Below are 19,782 nucleotides of genomic sequence, written 5' to 3'. Positions count from 1 at the left end.
CATTTCCTTCAGGGGATTTTCCCAACTCAGAGATCAAACCTGCCTCTCCTGCATCTTGCAGGTGGGTTCTTTTATCACTCATGCCACCTGTGAAACCCTGCATAAACACACAGGTGATAAAATAGAACTTAACACACACACAAATGAGTGTTAAGTAAAACGGGAAAACAGTTAAATCTTGTGGATTGTATCACTGTCAACACTCTGGCTGTGATATTATACTATAGTTTTGCAAAATGTTAACATTGGGGTAAACTTAGCCTCCTAGGCCTTCCCCAAGTTCCAAAGAACAAATTTAGTCAGAGAAGTAAGAAAATGCAGAATGAAAGGAAAACAGTCAAGCAAGACAAAATAATAATAGTTTAGCTGCTAAAGTCAAAGACCTTTAGTTCCTCCTCAGGGGCTTCCCTTGTAGCTCAGACAGTAAAGAATCTGCCTGCAATGCTGGAGACCCAGGTTCGATCCCTGGGTCAGGAAGATAACTTGGAGAAGGAAATGGCAAGCCACTCCAGTACTCTTGCCTAGAGAATTCCATGGACAGAGGAGCCCAGCAGGCTACAGCCCATGGGGTCACCAAGAGTCAGGAACGACTAAGCGACTACACTTTCTTTCTTTCTTTCTTTCAGGGGCTGTAGATAATGTTCTGAGCTATATCCTTTGAAATGTTTTGCAGATACTGAAACCTGCAGCAGATGGAAAAATTAAGTATATGCTGAACACCAGCATGTAGGCCCCAGAGAGATTGGAACCAGAAGATTGATGACGTTGACCCCTGATTACCTCACCACCAACCAATCAGAAGAATGTCCACAGGCTGATCACACACCTTGTAATCCCTCTCCTTCACCCTATCTTTAAAAACTTTCCCTGAAAGCCATCAAGCAATAGCCAACCATGCACCTTGCTTGGTCCCACATTGGGCACCTGCTGTAAACACTGCACTTACCTTCACCACAACCTAGTGTCAGTAGATTGGTGTTGCTGGGTGGGGGCAACTGGACCCAAGTTTGGTTCAATAACATAATGACCTCTAATGGTAGAGCTGAGAGTTTTCTAGGGACAGTGTTACTGTGCTACCTGCCTTATTCTCATGCTACTTCTCTGGTGGCTCAGACAGCAAAGAGTGCTGTCTGCAATGCAGGTAGACCTGGGTTCGATCCCTGGGTCAGGAAGATCCCCTGGAGAAGGGAATGGCTACCTGATCCAGTATTCTTGCCTGAAGAATTCCACAGAAGAACTTGGCAGGCTACAGTCCATGGGGTCACAAAGAGTCAGACACAACTGAACGACTAAATACTTTCACTTTTCATAATAATATGAGAGAAGAGAGAGGAACTGAAAAACGAACCACTCCATGAGGAATTATCAGTGGCTTAGTACAGTCTTTTATTCCAGGAAAGCATTCTCAAAGCAAGAAAGGTCCTCAGGGACCAAAAGATCCTTAGGGAAGATTTCAGGAAAATCTCAGAGGGTACCTCATGTACCCCTTCAGAGGGGAAAAGAAAGATCTTACAAGAAAGCCTCTGTGAAACTTCTCATAAAAAAAACAAACCTTCCATGACAAAGAAAGGGATAACAAAGACTTATCCCTAAGACAAAGTCTTATCCCTAAAAAAATATTTTGATATATGCATGCCTGCTCAGTCACTCAGTCATATCTGACTCTTTCGTGACCCAGTGGACTGTAGCCCACAAGTTTCCTCTGGAATTTCCCAGGCAAGAATACTGAAATGGGTTGTAATTTCCTTGTCCAGGGGAATCTTCTCAACCCAGGCATCCAACCTGTGTCTCCTGCATTGGCAGGTGGATTCTTTTCCAGTGAGCCACCTGGGAAGCCCTACAATTAGCCATACTTATGTAATTTTGTCCTGTATTTTTCTTTCTACTCAAACAAGTTCCAATTTCACCATTTTTCTTTATTAGACACTCGTTTTATCCCTTTAGTTAGCATGCCTCCAACCGCAAGTAATGAAAATCCCATGGACAGAAGAATCTGGTGGGCTACAGTCCATGGGGTAGCAAAGAGTCAGACATGACTTAGAGACTAAACAACAATGACTAATTGTAGGGTTCCCAGCAAGAAGAGGAACAAGTGAAAGCTAATTGTAAACAGAAAGATAATATAAATATATACATATGCACCACAAAGTATTAAAAAACAGCCATACTGGGGCTTCCCTGGTGACTCAGTGGTAAAAAATCAGCCTGCCAATGTAGGAGACACATGTTTGAGCCCTGATCTGGGAAGCTTTCACATGCTGTGGAGGAACTAAGCCCTAGTGACACAACTATTGAGCCTGTGTCCTAGAGCCCAGGAGCCACAATTAATGAAGCCCCCAGACCCTAGAGCCCATGCTCTGCAGCAAGAGAAGCCACTGCAATGAGAAACATGTGCACCGCAACTAGAGAGTAGTCCCCATTCACCACAACTAGAGAAAAGCCCACACAACAACGAAGACCCAGCAGAGCCAAAACAATAACTAACTAAATAAAAGTTTTAAAATGAAAATTAAATAAAAACTCCCATATTACCTTGAACTGAAAAAGACAAAAGCTGGACAAAATAAAAAAGAGATCTCTGGGCTCTCAATCATTTTTGGACAGGAAGGAGGCTGGAAAAGATACTCAATGGCAAACATGGATCACATTTTATGAATAAGGAAGGATGACTCAGCAGAATCAAGATCTAAGGTGCTGCTAAGAGGTATGGAGAACTGTACGTGAGCAGTGAACTGGTAACATATACCTAGCATGATTTGGAATTTCTATGGATCAGTGGCTGCTCTGTCGCCAGCAACTGCTGTATGAGGACTCCTGTTGTCCCCAGTTTGGAACAGTAGTGTCTAACTGTTGCATTACATGTGTGTAAGATGAAGATAACAGGTAGTTTGATTGAGAGAAATAGCACGTAAGAGCTATATCCAAGGGGGAAGTCCTGAAGAGCCTCACCCCAAGCAGGGCCTGATTTCTAGCATGAGATTGATCAATCTGATGCCACAATGTAATGAGACATTTGGGGTCTTGGAACAGAAGATCGTTATAGTTTGCAGATATTAACTGTCAAACCTAGAGGACTGTGGTAATTGTGTATTCCTAAGATGACTACAAGAGCACCTCTTACACAGTACCCTCTTTCAGTGTGACAATGTGATTTTGTCACTTTTTCCATGGGGAGGAGAGGTCTGTGTCCCTGCCTCTTGAATCCGGATGGGCTAGTGAATTGTTCATAGACAGCAGATTGCAGCAGAAATGAAGCTGTGAGACTTCCAAGCCCAGGTCATAAAAGGAGATGCAGTTCCCACCTTGTTCACAGAAGCTCTTTCTGATGAAGAATTTCAGCTGCCAGGTAAGCAGTCCAACTGCCCTGAGGCTGCTGTGCTATGAAGAGGTGCAAACAGCTCACACAAAGAGATGAACTAAAGAGGCCTGAGACTACTGGAAGAGTGAGAGATGCCTACACCACCCCAAGTGTTACAGCACCTGCTGTTCTAGCTCCAGCTATCGACTGATTGCAATCACATGAAAGATCCCAAGACAAAAATTGCCTAGCTGAGGTTATCTTGAATTTCTGACCCAGGAAAGTGTGAGATATAATAAGCCACTAAATTGTGACGTGATCTATTATGTAGAAGAGTAACTTGACCAGTTTGAATCAGACATGGAAAAACTGATGCCAGTTTGGGAAAGGAGCATGACAAGGCTGTATATTGTCACCATGCTTGTTTAACTTAGAGGCAGAGCACTCACTGGAGAAGGAAATGGCAACCCAAACCAGTATTCTTGCCTGGAAAATCCCACGGACAGAGGAGTCTGGTAGGCTATAGTTCATGGGTTCACAAAGAGTTGGACACAACTGAGCAACTGAGCACACACACATGAAGAGTACATCATGCAAAATGCTGGGCTGAATGAATCACAAGCTGGAATCAAGATTGCTGGAAGAAATGTAGACAGCCTCAGATGTGCAGATGATACCACTCTAATGGCAGAGAGTGAAGAGAAACTTAAGAGCCTCTTGGTAAAAAAAGGTGGCTTGAAACTCAACATTCAAAAAACTAAGATCATGGCATCCAGTCCCATCACTTCATAGCAAATAGATGGAGAAAAAGTGGAAGCAGTGACAGATTTTATTTTCTTGGGCTGCAAAATCAGTGTGGATGGTGATAGGTGCCATGAAATTAAAAGATGTTTGCTCCTTGGAAGGAAAGCTATGAGAAACCTAGACAGCATATTAAAAAGCAAATACATCACTTTCCTGACAAAGGTTCATTAGTCAAAGCTATGGTTTTCCCAGTCATCATGTACAAATGTGAGAGTTGGACCATAAAGAAGGCTGAACACTGAAGAATTGATGCTTTCTAACTGTGGCACTGGAGAAGGCTCCTGAGAGTCCCTTGGGCTTCAATAAGATCAAACCAGTCAATCCTAAAGGAAATCAACCCTGAATATTCATTGGAAGGACTGATGCTGAGTCTGAAGCTCCAATACTTTGGCCACCTGATGTGAAGAGCCAATTCACTTGGGAAAAAAGCTCTAATGATGGGAAAGATTTAAGAGGGTGGCAGAGGATGACATGTTTGCATGGTATCACTGACTCAATGGACATGAATTTGAGCAAGCTGCAGGAGATACTGGAGGACAGAGGAGCCTGGTATGCTGCAATCCATGGGGTCACAAAGAGTTGGACATAATGACTGAACAACTGGACCACACACAAAAGGACAGTATTGTTCAACTTTATAAGTAAATAATATTCAAGATAATTTAATATTGAAGTTTATTAATGTATTCATCATATTAATCTTAATGCAGCAATAGGTTATTATAAAAATACATATTTATTTACCTATATAGCTAAAGAAAAATATTCAATATATTCCAGCCATTCTTCAGGATCAAGTCCTTAACAAATTCAAAATGGAAAGTAACTTCCTTTTAAGGTGATAAAGGATATCTGCAACCTTCTACTGAAATTATACTGAATTCATTTATTAGTTCGAATAGTTTTCTCTTCAGAACAGCATGGTAGGGGGTACATCTCTGACTGTCCAGTGATTAAGACTCTGTTGCTCCCAATGCAAGGGGCACAGGTAAGATCCCGCATGCCGCATAGTACAGCCAAAATAGAAAAAACAGCATGGGGGAGTGGAAGGATAGAAATAGGTGACGGTAATTAAGAGGTACAAACGTTAAGTTACAAGATAAATCAGTTATGGGTATGAAATATACAGTGTGTAGTATATTATCAATAATTATGTAATATCCCATATGGCAGCAGTAGCCAAAATTTCTGGCATCAGGGACTGGTTTCATGGAAGAACAATTTTTCCTCAGACAGGGGTGTGGGGGTAGGGAATGGCTTTGAGATGATTCAAGTGTACAACATTTATTGTATTAATGATAATCTGTGTTTGCAACTGCTTCCCAGCACTAACATCACTGCCTCAGCTTCACTTCAAATCATCTTTTGCAAGTGCAGTTCATAGTAGGGTTCGAGCTCCTATGAGAATCTAATGCTGCCATTGATTTGATAGGAGATGGAGCTAAGGCAGTAATTCGAACAATGGGGAGCAGCTGTAACTACAGATGAAGTTTTGCTCATTTGCTGACGCTCACCACCTGCTGTGTAGCCCAGTTCCTAATAGACCACAAGCTGACACTGGTTTGTGATCCACGGGATGGGGACCCCTGTTGTAAGGTAACAACAGACAGCAACTATACCTAACATGGTGATCATTTTGAAATGTATAAAAATATTGAATTGAGATAGGCTGGCACCTGGGAGGATTTGCAAATGGACAAACATCTCCTTGAACAATGGAAAACAAAGAAACTATAAAGGACTAAAAAATAACTGTACATATGTGCAATTGGGAAAAATTATGAATAATAAGACATATAAAGGCCAAAAATAACTGCTAGTTCTGATGTGCAGTGAGCAAAAGAAGGATACTGTGCATGATCCCTGAACAAAGTGGGTGGGTAGACCACCCTAAGCCACCCCTTTGGCCCAACCCACTGATCTACCCCTACCTTCACCCCATTTGAGGGACCAGCTTACCCTATCTCAGAAAGCAAGCAAGGGCACTTGTTTCTTGTTCTGCAGTGTGAGTCCCAATAAAGCCTCGTCTGAATTCCTTATCTGGCCACTTACCAATTTCTATCCATTAAAGAGTCCAAGAACCCAAGTTGGTAACATTATGTTGTGTAACAGGAAGTAACTTGCAATTATAAGACAAACAAGTACTAGGAATGTGTTGAGGTCCTTTAATGGACCGGAACGTCGTGGTCTGGAGTCTATCATAAGAAAGTAAGAGAGAGAGAGAAAGAGGCTGATTCCTTGGTTTACGCAGAAAGCCAATAAAGCCTTTGACACAAGGCTTGCACTGCTACACGTAGGCACCAGGCGCCCTCTCGAGGAGGTGAAGGCACAGTGCACCTTCACCAGAGGGTCTTAGAAGCCCGGGCAAGAAACTGAGCTCAGTGAGCTTCTGTGCTCCAGAGAATTAGCCTGAGAGAGAGAGAGAGAAAGAAAGACACAGGGACCCAAGCTCTGATGGAGCAAAGGTGTTTATTTCAACATAGTGTGGGTATTTATTTCAACATAGTGTGGGTATTTATACTGTCTTCAGTTCAGTTCAGTTGCTCAGTCGTGTCCGACTCTTTGCAACCCCATGAATCACACAGCACGCCAGGCCTCCTTGTCCATCACCAACTCCTGGAGTTCACTCAGACTCACGTCCACCGAATCAGTGATGCCATCTAGCCATCTCATCCTCAGTCGTCCCTTCTCCTCCTGCCCCCAATCCCTCCCAGCATCAGAGTCTTTTCCAATGAGTCAACTCTTCGCATGAGGTGGCCAAAGTATTGGAGTTTCAGCTTTAGCATCATTCCTTCCAAAGAAATCCCAGGGTTGATCTCCTTCAGAATGGACTGGTTGGATCTCCTTGCAGTCCAAGGAACTCTCAAGAGTCTTCTCCAACACCACAGTTCAAAAGCATCAATGCTTCGGCGCTCAGCCTTCTTCACAGTCCAACTCTCACATCCATACATGACCACAGGAAAAACCATAGCCTTGACTAGATGGACCTTAGTCGGCAAAGTAATGTCTCTGCTTTTGAATATGCTATCTAGGTCGTAACTTTTCTTCCAAGGAGTAAGCGTCTTTTAATTTCATGGCTGCAGTCACCATCTGCAGTGATTTTGGAGCCCCCCAAAATAAAGTCTGACACTGTTTCCACTGTTTCCCCATCTATTTCCCATGAAGTGATAAGGTAACTATTTTCAGCAAAAATAAAAATCAGAAGTCCAAACTTACAAATTATCATAAGGCAATTCATATGAAAGACAGAGGGTTATAAATAATCACTTTTACCATATGGTTCATAAAAAGGAAGAGGGTCATAAATAGTTACTTATCACCGTATGGAAAAACTAACGAAGGAAATGCATGCATTCTTCCTTCCCTGGGAGTAGTTTGCTACTCCACTTAATTCCTGAATATTGAAGAATTTATAAGGGATGGAGGATTCATGACAGATCCAAAACAGCATACAGGAAGTTTCTTGTTAAATGCTTCCTGACGGGGATGTAATGTACAACATGATAAATATAATCAACACTGCTGTATGTTATATATAAAAGTTTTTAAGAGAGTAAATCTAAGAATTCTCATCACAATGAAAAATATTTTGTTTCTTTAAATTTGTATCTATATGAGGTGATGATCACTAAACTTGTCATAATCATTCTATGATGTATTTAAATCAAATCATTATGCTATACACCCTGTGTATTGCGAAGAAGTGAAAGTATTAGTTGCTCAGTTGTGTCTGACTCTTTGTGATCCCATGGACTATAGCCCGCCAGGCTCCTCTGTCCATGGAATTCTCCGGACAAGAATACTGAAGTGGGTTGCCATTCTCATCTTCAGGAGATCTTTCCGACCCAGAGATGGGTTCAAAACCTCATCTCCTGCATTGCAGGCAGATTCTTTACCCTCTGAGCCACCAGGAAAGCCCAAATGCATATTGTGCTGTATGTCAATTATATATCAATACAACTGGAGAAAAAAAGGAGACTAAGACAAGGATATGCACAGATGGAGGACTAGGTGAGGACATGGGAAGAAGACAGCCACCTGCAAGCCAAGCAGAGAACTTAGAAGAAACCAAAGCTACAAAATCATGATATCCTGTCTCCAGAATTGTGACAAAATTAATTTCTGATGTTTATCCCACCCATCTGTGATATTTTGTTATGGCAGCTCTAGCAACCAAACTGGAGATGAGGAAATTGGCTTCCCATGTGGAAACAAAATGAAACTGGAACAGTATCTCATACTCTGTGCACACATACAACTCCAGACAGAATACAAGTTAAATATGAAAGCAAAACACTGAAACTATTAAAAGATAATACATGGAAATCCTTTATGATATCAGAATGGAGAAAGATTTCTTAACAAAACACATAAGTAAACCACAAATGAAACGATAAAGGAAAAGCTAGATAAATTTTATGTCAAAAATAAAGCCTATGGGATCAACAATTTATAAACAAAGTAAAGCATATATTGACAGAAAAAATTAAAACATATATTGCATATTGAGGATTAGTAAACAATATACATTCAGCTCCATGAACAGATAACACAATTGAAAAATGGCAAAGATAATTGACTATTTATGGAATAAAAGCCCCAAGTGGTGTAAAAATGTGTATGCTTCAGCAGTGATTGTTGACGCACATCCTTGTAAAATAGGGAAGAACAAATCTGACTCCATATTTGATCTGTTTCTTTTACTTTAATCTTTGTATTCTATTGCTTTTGCTACAATAGTGTTGCCTATAGTCTAAAATTTACGGGATAACCCGTTCTCAAGTCTCTGACCTTTAAAGGTATAACACTTTTCTATTCACACAGAGATAAGAAGTTGCAGAAGAATAACATTTCTCTTATTGGAGGTTTAAATGAACATTTGACCAGACCTACATGAACAGCTCTGAGAACAAAGGATTCCAACACTAAGAAGTATGCAAAAACCAACCACTCCCCTTCTCCTTTCATTATAAAAGAAGCCTGAATTCTAACTCAGGTCAGATGGTTCTTATAAAACTCAATATTCAAAAAACTAAGATCATGGAATCTGGTACCGTCACTTCATGACAAACAGAAGGGGGAAAAGTAGAACCAGTAACAGACTTTATTTTCTTGGACTCCAAATTCACTGTGGATGGTGACTGCAGCCATAAAATTAAAAGATACTTGCTCCTTTGAAGGAACGCTATGACAAACCTAGACATCATATTAAAAAGCAAAGACATCACTTTGCTGACAAAGGTCTGTTAGTCAAAGCTAGGGTTTTCCCAGTAGTCATGTAAAGATGTGAGAGTTGGGCCATGACTCTGGTTGAACACTGGAGAACTGATGCTTTCGACTTGTGCTGCTGGAGAAGACTCTTGAGAGTCCCTTGAACTGCAAGGAGATCAAACCAGTCAATCCTAAAGGAAATCAACCCTGAATATTCATTGGAAGGACTGATGCTGAATACTGATCCAATAATTTGGTTACCTGATAAGAAGAGCTGACTCACTGGAAAAACAAAAACAAAACTGATGCTGGGAAAGATGGAAGGCAAAAGGAGAAGAGGACGGCACAGAATGAGATGGTTAGATAGCATCACCAACTCAATGGACATGAGCTTGAGCAAATTCCGGGAGATAGTGAAGGATAGGGAAGCCTGGTGTGCTTTACAGTCCATGGGGGTCACAGAGTCAGACATTATTTAGCCACTGAACAACAACAACAAGATGGTTCTTTGGGACACTAGTCCACCATCTTCTCTGTCTGCTGACCTTCCAAATAAAGTCACTATTCATTGCCCCAGCAACTCACCTCTGGATTTATTGCCCTGTCATGCAGCTGCCACCATGAACTTGGACTCGCTTGTGTTCTGCATTTTAAGTATTTGTTTAGTTTTTCCGTGAATAAAATAATTAAATTATAGTGATTTAATTATTTTTCCAGGAAGTGGGTGCTTTGTTTTGGCCATGCCACTCAGGCTTGTGGGATCTTGGTTAGTTCCCCCCGCCCAGGTATCAAACCCGAGCTCCCTGCAGTGGAAGCAAGGAATTCTAATCACTGGAGCACCTGGAAATTATCAGTATTAGCCTGGTTAAAAAAAATCTGAATCCTGAGTATGGATCCCTTGTTTCTAACTCCTAATGATATTCCACCTTTAAGCAGCATAGTGGTTTAATAGTTGAAATGGATATTTTTTCAATCAGGCTAAATTAGGAAACAACTTTTTAAATTTATATTTTAAAACCTATAATGTATTTTTTCAGCTAAACATTTTTTTCATCTCATCGAGGTAATATCAGTTTTTCCCTTTAACTTATTTACTTATGTTAATATATACCCTGATTACCCTTATAGTTCTAGAATAGAATCCACTTGGTTTCTAGTCTACGAAAATATTTCTATTTCTACAAAATATTAACAAAATATCCTACAAAAAATTATCTGTTGATAACTTCTCAGTATTTTTGCATGGGCAGCAATAATCAAGTTCTGTCTGTGCTTCCTTTTAAATCATAGTTTGTCCATTTTGGTACCTTTATGCTATTAAATAAATAGAAACTTTTCCTTCTTCTAATTCCTCTAAAACAATTTAAATATGAGTTTTCTGATCACTGGATGTTTGAAAGAATTCATTGGAAACACAATGATGGATACTTTTCGGCACAGATTCCGTGATACTGTCTTCATTTTTATTCACGTCCAGGTTTTCTCGTTTCTCGGATCAAATCTGACACATCTGCTCCTTGAGAACCATAACGAATTTAGAATTTATTAATACAGAGTGGATTCTCAATCCCTTAAGGGTCTGTGGCTCTGCACTTTCTTTTTTCATCCTACCTTTCACTCTCTTTTAAAAAAAATATAGTGACTTAATTATAACCTACCCCACTGCACTTGAGTTGTAGATTAACTGCGCTTTTTTTGTACTTTACTATCTGTTTTCCATAAATGTGTTAGAATTATTTTTCTGTTTTCTCCAAGACCGACTCGCGTTCCAACGAAGCCCGACGCTGCGTGTCCCAGGTCCTCCTGGGAAGTGTAGTTCGGCAGGGCCTTTCCCGCGCGCACGCGCAACCCTCTGCAGCCGGCTTGGCCCCTCTCTTTGTCTTTCGCCACCACGCTAGAGGCCACTGTGCGAGTGTCCGCGTGCTCGTGCGCGCTGTTCCCCGGCTAGGCTCCAGGCTGTCGGGAATCCCGCGGATCTGCCCGGGTCGCGCAAAGCCCGGGGGCGGGGCGGTCACTTGGGTCCCGGTCCCCGTCCGGCGCGTCCGTGGTCCGAGGCGTTTTTTGCAGGTTCCGGGGCTGGATCCCTGTGGAGCGGGCGGCGTGGGCTGAGAGGGCTCGCGGGGTCCGGGTTGGGGGTCGTGCCAGGGCTGCAAGTGGGAGTCCGCATTTCGGCCTGGGTCTCAGTGGCTGGGTTGCGGTGGGCACCGGTGGGCTCTAGCGGTGGGGGGAGGCCCTTCTCCGCTGCGGCCAGTGCTCAGAGCGCCTGGACGTTTCCTTCCAGACCGGCTCGTACAGGTGGTGTCTCCCACGCGCGTGCCCGGCCGCGCGCGACCTTAGGGACACACGGCCAGTCGTAGGGGCACCCTGGGAGTGTACGCGGGGCGACCCGATTATTCGCCTCCATCCCGGCTCCACCCAGCTTGCCTCTGCTTTTATCAGTAGGATTTTTTCCGAGGCGTCTCTACTAACAAAAAAGCCAAACAACTTTGACAGTTGCTAATGCACTGAGGACAGCGTTGGCCTCAAGCCTTGTTTCTGACTTTGACCCACAACTGCCACTTGAATCAGTCAGCTCACAATTTCTGAGTCTCAGGCTTTTCATCTGAAACCGAGGGAGTGGCAAGAAATGACCTTTTCTTCCCTAGCTTGGAAGCTTTTTGCAGTCATTAAAACAATATTTTATTGGTTACTTATCGATTCATTACTGTTTGTTTCAGCCACATGGTGCTGGACTGAAACTACTTTGCTTGCCTGTTTTCTTGGGTTAAGGATTTTAAAATATGTTCACTGTCGTCAGTTTAGAGTGTATTGATAAACAGGTTCAAATGAAAATCATTCATGATCCAATCAACAGGAAATAGTCACTGCTAGGCTAACATTTTGTACATCTTTTAGTCAATAAATGTGTGTATATTGTTAATAACCTAATTTGTTCCCTTTAAGAAAAAAAAACAACAAAATTGGAAATATGCTACATATCCTGCTTAAAGCCCTTACAATCTATCACAAATATGTTAAGTTGAAACATTTTGTCCCAAGTGGGGAGTTTGACCTTTCTGGAGGAGTTCTTTCAACTTGCCCCTGAGATCTTTTCTTTCTCTTCTTTTTCTCCTTAGTCTCCCTTGCTGCCATCGTCTCTGGATAGGGGACTGTATCGTGCGTGTACTGGGAACATAAACAGGGACTCCCAGGACATTTGCCCATCCCTCTTTCTACAGCTGTTGCGGGTCTTTGGTCACAGGCCCTGGGGTAGACTGCATGGAAACAGTGGCCCCAATCTACCATTCGTGCATATATCATCTGTTTGGGGCACATGAACTTTCGTGCAGTATTACTTCTGTAATGAATGCTGAATGCATCAAAAAAGACAGCATGGTGTATAGAACATCTGGCACATAGTTGTTGTTTAGTTGCTGCATTGTGTCTGACTCTTTTGGGACCACATGGACTGCAGGAGGGCAAGGCTTCTCTGTCCTCAAGATTTCCTAGGCAAGATTACTGGAGTGGGTTGCCATTTCCTTCTCTAGGGGATCTTCCCAACACAGGGATCCCACCTGTGTCTCCTGCATTGGCAGGCAAGTTCTTCACCACTGAGCCACCAGGGAAGCCTGGCACATGATAGGTGTGAGTAAATGTCACTTTTCGTTGTTCTTTTCCCCTTGTAATTCCACAGGACTTGATGCTGAGTGGGAACTGTGGGATGATGATGAAGGTGGCCCTTCCTCCTGCAGGTGAACGTGCGCATGTCATGGGGAGAACTGCAGTCCTATGCAGGAAACTGCTGAGGTAAAGTCAAACCCACGAAGTTAAAAGGGGTCAAATTTTATAGCAGAGGGGTAGGCTTCCATTTGCTAAAGGAACACATGGAAGTCAAGAGGAAGAGCACTCAGGGAGAGCTCTCTTAAGAGCCAACCAGCAAAAACATTTGTTTAAATTAAATGAAAATAAGGTCGAATCTATTGTGCTGAGCAATTAACATCAAATTTTTAAAAACTACCACACTGATGGCTTATCACACTTTCCACCTCAGATTCTTATACCTCATTTCAACACTTCTCTCTACTCTTGATAAATTTTTGCTGAAACCCAACTAAACTTTGCCAAGTAGTTTCTGACAAAGGAAATTTAAAGATCACATTGTGAATTTGGCTGTCTGCTTAATTTTTATTCCATGAAATAAAGTGAAAGCGTAACACGAAGGAAATGACCTATTTTTTTTACTAGAGGTGTATCTTCCTTGTCTGGGGTATGTGTGTATGTTTGTATTATGATTGACTTTTCTTGAACCACACAGAGGTTGTTACATTTTTTAATGGTTAAATCTATTGGCTTTTAAGTAAAATTTTTTTACTTTTGCCTTTGTAGCATGTATAGGGACATTTTCTCCCAAATTACACTATCATGGTTTTCATTATTTTAAGTTCTGATTCCTCTGATAGTTGACCCTTGAAAAATAGGGGTATGAAATGCATGGGTCCACTTATATGCAGTGTTTTTGTGGTTTTTGTTTTTGTTTTTTGTTTTTTTTCAATAAATACCGCAGTACTGTATGATCAGAGGTTGGTTGAATCTGCAGATATGAACCTTGGATATAGAGGGCTGACTATAAAATTAATTATGTGAGGATTTTTGAATGCATGGGTGGTACGGTGGATTAGTGTCCCTAACCCTCAAATTGTTCAAGGGTCAACTGTAGTTTGTTGTAATATATGAGATAGACATCTGGCTTTTTTTTCTTTCAAGTGTTAATCACTTCTCCTATTCATTAAGTAATCAGGTTTTACTTTGGGTGTGAAGTGCCACATTTATTGCATGAGAGATTTACATATTTGGGCTGTTATGCTTTATTTAGCTGTAAATCTTTTCTGGAGACAGTATGAAATACTTTTTTTAAATATAATTGTACAATATATGTTAATATTACATGGACCTATTTACACTCATTATCTTGTGTTTCCCAAAATGTCCAAAGCTGTTCCTGTACCTTTTTTTCTCCCAGGTGAACTTTAGAATTGCTTGTTAAAAAAATTTTTTTTGAGATTGTGATTGGAATTGACTAAAAATATAAATCATTCAGGGCTGAATTATGAAGTCTTTCTGTCCTAGAAAGACCAATTTGTGTGTGAGGAAGTCTATTTTTATAGTCCCCATTGGTGGCTTTAGTTTGCTTTAGCCTGTGAACTGTATACATTTCTTGTCACGTATATTCTATGTTTTATGTATTTTTTTCTGATATGTGTAGATTTTTTTTCTACATTTTTATTTGTTTAAATAAGAAGGCTGTTGATATTACAGTACTATGTCTATTGATCTGGAAAGATGGTTTGCATAGTGGGAAGAAAGCAAAAACAGTTTTTAAATGTGACCTTATATTTTTGTTAAAAATATCCAGATTGTTTATACCACCTCTTAAGAGTGGTTATGTTTGGTCACAAGAAAGAAATTTTTCTTATTTAGTTTATATACATTTATAAGTTTTGTCATCATATTTTACTTCTGTAATAATAATTATGTCTCTTTTTGTCTTATGTGTGCCAGTTCCAGTTCTAAAATGAATATATTTTCACAATTTAGGGTATATAAAGGAATCATTTCTTGTGTAACTGGAAAGAACTTCAATATATATTTCTGAGTTGATACCAAGGGCTGAATCACAGGAAGACATGAAAGGGAAGAGGTTGGTGTTTGAAGTGCTGCTTTAGTGTGACATAGGGATGAGCAGGCTGTTCTTCATTTGTGCTTCTGTGGAACTAAGGTGACAGAATGTGTACATGGAAATAAGAGCTAATTCTGGGATGTATGGTGAGTGTGTGAACATATGTGTACATGAATACACACAAATAACTTTATGATTTTGGAAGTAAATATCTTGAATGTAGGGCTTCCCATGGTTCAGTCATAAAAGAATCCACCTGCCAATTGAGATGCAGGTTTGACCCCTGGGTCAGGAAGATCCCTGGAGAAGGAAATGGCAACCTACTCTAGTACTCTCGCCTGGGAAATCCAACGGACAGAGGAGCCTGGAGGGCTATAGTCCATGGTGGAAGAGTCAAACACAACTAAGCAACTAAATGACAACAACCCTCAACATAGCAAAAAAGAGAAATAGCATTCATTTCTGATACTTAATAGTTGTACAGTCATTGCCACACTCTAAGTTTCATTTTTTGTTCTATAAAATGGAGATTTTAATGCTTTTTTGTCAAATGCCTTTTGGGTTGTCTGTGAGGGTTGTTATAAAGTGCTTAGTATTTTGTCTTATATATTGAAAGCACTCAGATGTGAGAGCTATTGTTATTGCCAGGAACTAGTCACTTTCCCTTTAATATCTCATTTATTCCTCAGAATCCCCATGGCATTACATAGTGACTAAAGAGTAATTCTGCAGAAATATATACTCTCTATGCATCAAACAACATAACTTTAAGCATATAATCCAAACATCAACAGAAGTACAAGGAAAAACTGACCAATCTGTAATATTAGGAGAATTTAACATACTTCTTTTAGAAATTGATATGATTGGCAGACATAAATTAGGAATGTTATAGATTTTAAACCTTAGTTTCCTATTTGTTCTTACCCAAAGTCACAAAGCCAGGAAAAGGAAAAAGTTGATTAAAACTCAGATCTGTTTTAATACAAAGCACATAAGCTTTCCAAAAGTCTATCTGTCTAACACAGAGCTGCCTTGTCCTTCCCAGCACCTGTTTCTCAATGTCCTCAGTGGACATTAACTGGATTTTAGGATTACTTCTGCTGAGTAATCTTTATCTGTGTGCAGAGACATAGACTTCTGCCATTCTTTTGTATCACATTCTATTTCTGTCCCTGGTAGTCCTGTGTCAGTTATACAGAAAACACACTCTGGCATTAGATGATTATGAATTCCTATTTCCTAGCAAGAAAGGAAGGTATTTTAGGTGCACTATGAATATACCAATTGAAGTGCATTGGTCCCCAGGTTCACAGATCCTGGTTCCCCACAAATAAGCCTGCTCGTGTGAGACAAGAAAGACATTCCCAGCAGAGAAATTCATTCCTGGTGTTAGAGACCTCACTCCAGAGCTTCAGGGTAGAAGCAGAGGCCACAGGACTGAACAAACCTCAGACTTGCTGATCATCTCACACAGGCTGCAGAAATGACCATGTTACAGGTGAGTTTGTGTTTATTCCTCATTATTTTTCCAGGGGATTAGAAGAGGTATGTAAGACTTGAGTGAAAAAGGAAACACAAGTGACAACTTGTGACAAGTGACAATGATCACTGCTTGTATTACATTGTTAAGAAGTCAGGGGAAGATACCCTCCGAATGGAAGATCCAAACTGGGACAAAATCAAAGCAGTGATGCAATAACTATAGGACCTTGAGAAGTTCTTAAAGTTTTGACTTTTGTAAGCCTTAGTGTCCAACATAATTATTCAATGAGCTATAAACTTCTCAAATTCTCAACAAGTGTAATAAATATATGAATTGTATTATCCAAAGGAAAAAGCAAAGTTCTTCATGGAAAGTAAGTATTTATTGGTCATTCCTTGGGAAAGCCTTTAAATAAATGATATAGTGGTAATGTCCTCAGGGGAAACATTGTAATAAATACAAGAGTATTGTAGCCATTTTTCATGGTTTTCCACAGAATGTGACCCAAAGGTAGTATGCCAAAGCCGAACTTAATCACTGTAATTATTTATTTATTTGCCTCTTAAATTGTGAAGCAGAATTCATATGGAGAAAAATTCATAAAATGTTAAAGTGCAGCTTAATGTGTTATCAAATGAATACCCATGAAACGACCATTTCATTTCAAGAAACTGAACATCCCCTCCCAATCACAGCTTCTTCCTGGCAGAGGGAATCAGGACTTTAGCTTCTGTAACCATTTCCTTGCTTGTCTGTTTAGTTTTGCTCCTAAGCCTTTATTCACAAACACTGCAGTTGGTTTCATCTGCTGTTTTCATGCTCATTTGTGTTTTGCTTCTTAGACTGTCACTTTCATTTGTTTCTGAGATTCATTGCATTTGCAACCTCTTCAATGAAGGCAGCTGCTTCTTTTTTAAGAAATATACATTCCATTTCCTCAGTTTATTTTTTTCAAAGCTTTAAAAAAAAAGTTTATTTACTTGGCTGTGTCGGGTTTTAGTTGTGGCACGCAGGTTCTTCCTGCATCTTTTCAGGATCTTTCATTGCAGTGCACAGACTTCCTGGTTGTGGCACATGGGCTCAGTAGTTGCAGTGTATGGCCTTAGTTACTCCACAGCATGTCGAGTCTTAGTTCTCAAACCAGGACTCAAACCTTGTCCCCTGCATTGCAAAGCAGATTCTTAATCACTGGACCATCAGGGAAGTCCCTGAAGGCAGCTCTTTAATATCATCAAATCCAGCCATTATCAAGTTTCCATTAGTCTCATAAATTCATAAGTTGTCATTTGTTTGCATCAGACTCAAGTGAAGTTCATACAGTGCAGTTGATCTGTCTCTTAATTTGGGCACTGCGTATTTTTTTCTATCCAAATCATTTGTTGAAGAGGCCAGGCCATTGATCTGTAGTTTCTCACTATCTGAAGGCTCTCAATAAGAGATGTGGTGGGTAATGCATCCCCATGGTGTTACTGGTGTGTTGTCACTTGTGTTTCCTGTAAATTGGTAGATTCAAAGATGTGCTGTCCAGTACTGAAGCCACTGGCCACATACGACTGAACTTAAGTTAATTCAGTTAAATCCCTTTGTCACGGTTGTTCCCTCTCAAGTGCTTAGTAGCCACAGATTGGACAGCCGCGAACTGGGTAGAACAGGTAAAGAATGTTTCCATCATCATAGCAAGTTCTACACTGAGGTTTGATCAGGTTCAAGTGTGACTTCTTGGCAAGAATGCTTCAGAAGTTGTTGTGGTACTTCTTTCAGGAGGTGCACGATGCCCACAGGTCCCTCTTTGTCTTGCTATGGCTTTAAATGATCACTGCTTGTATGGATCATTTCATTAGGAGCTGCAGAATGATAACATCCTCCTTGTAACATTTTTTCTTATTTACTAACTAGAATGCTGTTCTCTAGTACCACAAAATACCTCAAGGCTCAGTTTGTACATCTGCCCTACAATTAGTAGCTTAAAATTTAGTCATCGTAAAATTTTGTTATAATTTTAAAAGTATGGCCAAAACATGGAAATATACTAGATTTCTGCATATTGGCTTGGTATTCAGGAACTTCATAAGCCCATTTAAACTAACTAATAATTTTTCTTTAGATTTGGTTAGATTTCCATGTTTATAAAAATACCAGCAATACTTTTTTTTAATAAAAAGAAATTCCACTGACTTCCTAGTTTGCTAAGACTTTCTATAACAAATAAATGTTGATTATTTTTCAATTTTTGGTGTGTTGTTTCATCTGTTTGTTCTTTTTCATACTTTTATATTCTCCCTTATGAAATCTAGTCCTTCTTTTTGAAAAACATAAATGTGCTTTTTTAAAGCTGTTAGATTTTTCTGTTATCTGTAGCTCTTGTGATGTACATTCTTCCACTTACAGATATGTTTTATCTGTATCTACTGAGGTGATAATATGTTTTTCCTTAATCTATTAATATAGTAAATATCAATGATTTTTTTTTAAGTATTAGATCAACCTTGAATTTTGGGGATAAACTCCAGCTTATTTTTGATATATTTTCTTCTTTATATTTTATTCAGTATAGTAGCTTGGTGATATTGCTTAGGATTTTTACATCAGTGTTCATGTGTAACTTGGCCTTTGCTTTTCCCTTCTTGCGGTATCCCTATTGAGTTTTGTTATCAAGATCATGCAAGTGTCAAAAAGTTTATCAAAAGTTGCTTCCACGTTATATAAGAGTTTAATAAAATTGAAATTATTTCAGCATTAAATGTTTATAAAATTAACTGGTAAAGCCATTTTTTGTGAGATTTAAACTCAGGAGACCAGTTTTCCACATGGCCAATGCATGATTTGTAAAATCATTAATGAGTAAATGATCCATTTAAGAAGCAAGATAAAACAATAGATTTTAATGTGACCATGTGAGAAGTTCATGTCTTCAGTGTAGAATGAAGATTCTACATTGCAGCTCATTTTTGTGAGACCAGTTGATTAGTTTTGATGTGATATCAAAGAATGTCCACAATGAACTAATTCTAATTGTTGTGGAGTCTTTTGGATTTTCTTTATGCAATCATGACATCTATGACAGTTTTACATGTTGTTTTCAATATTTATACTTATTCCTCGCATTGTATTGTTCTGACTTCCTGCAGTACTTTGTGGACTAGAGGTGGCATTAGGAACACCCTTGTCTCATTAGGAACACCCAGGCCTGCACTGTACACTACATAGCACATCACAGGTGCTCACCTCTGACACCAGCCACCTGGAGTTAGCACAGACTCTGCAGGGTGAGAGCATCATCCCCAACAAGAGTGCCTTCACTTTAGTTGATAGCTGTAAGTTCGAGAG

This window comes from Capra hircus, chromosome 17 (genome assembly GCF_001704415.2).
Source record: "Capra hircus breed San Clemente chromosome 17, ASM170441v1, whole genome shotgun sequence".
Lineage (NCBI taxonomy): Eukaryota > Metazoa > Chordata > Mammalia > Artiodactyla > Bovidae > Capra > Capra hircus.
Note: the sequence above shows the minus strand (reverse complement) of the source record.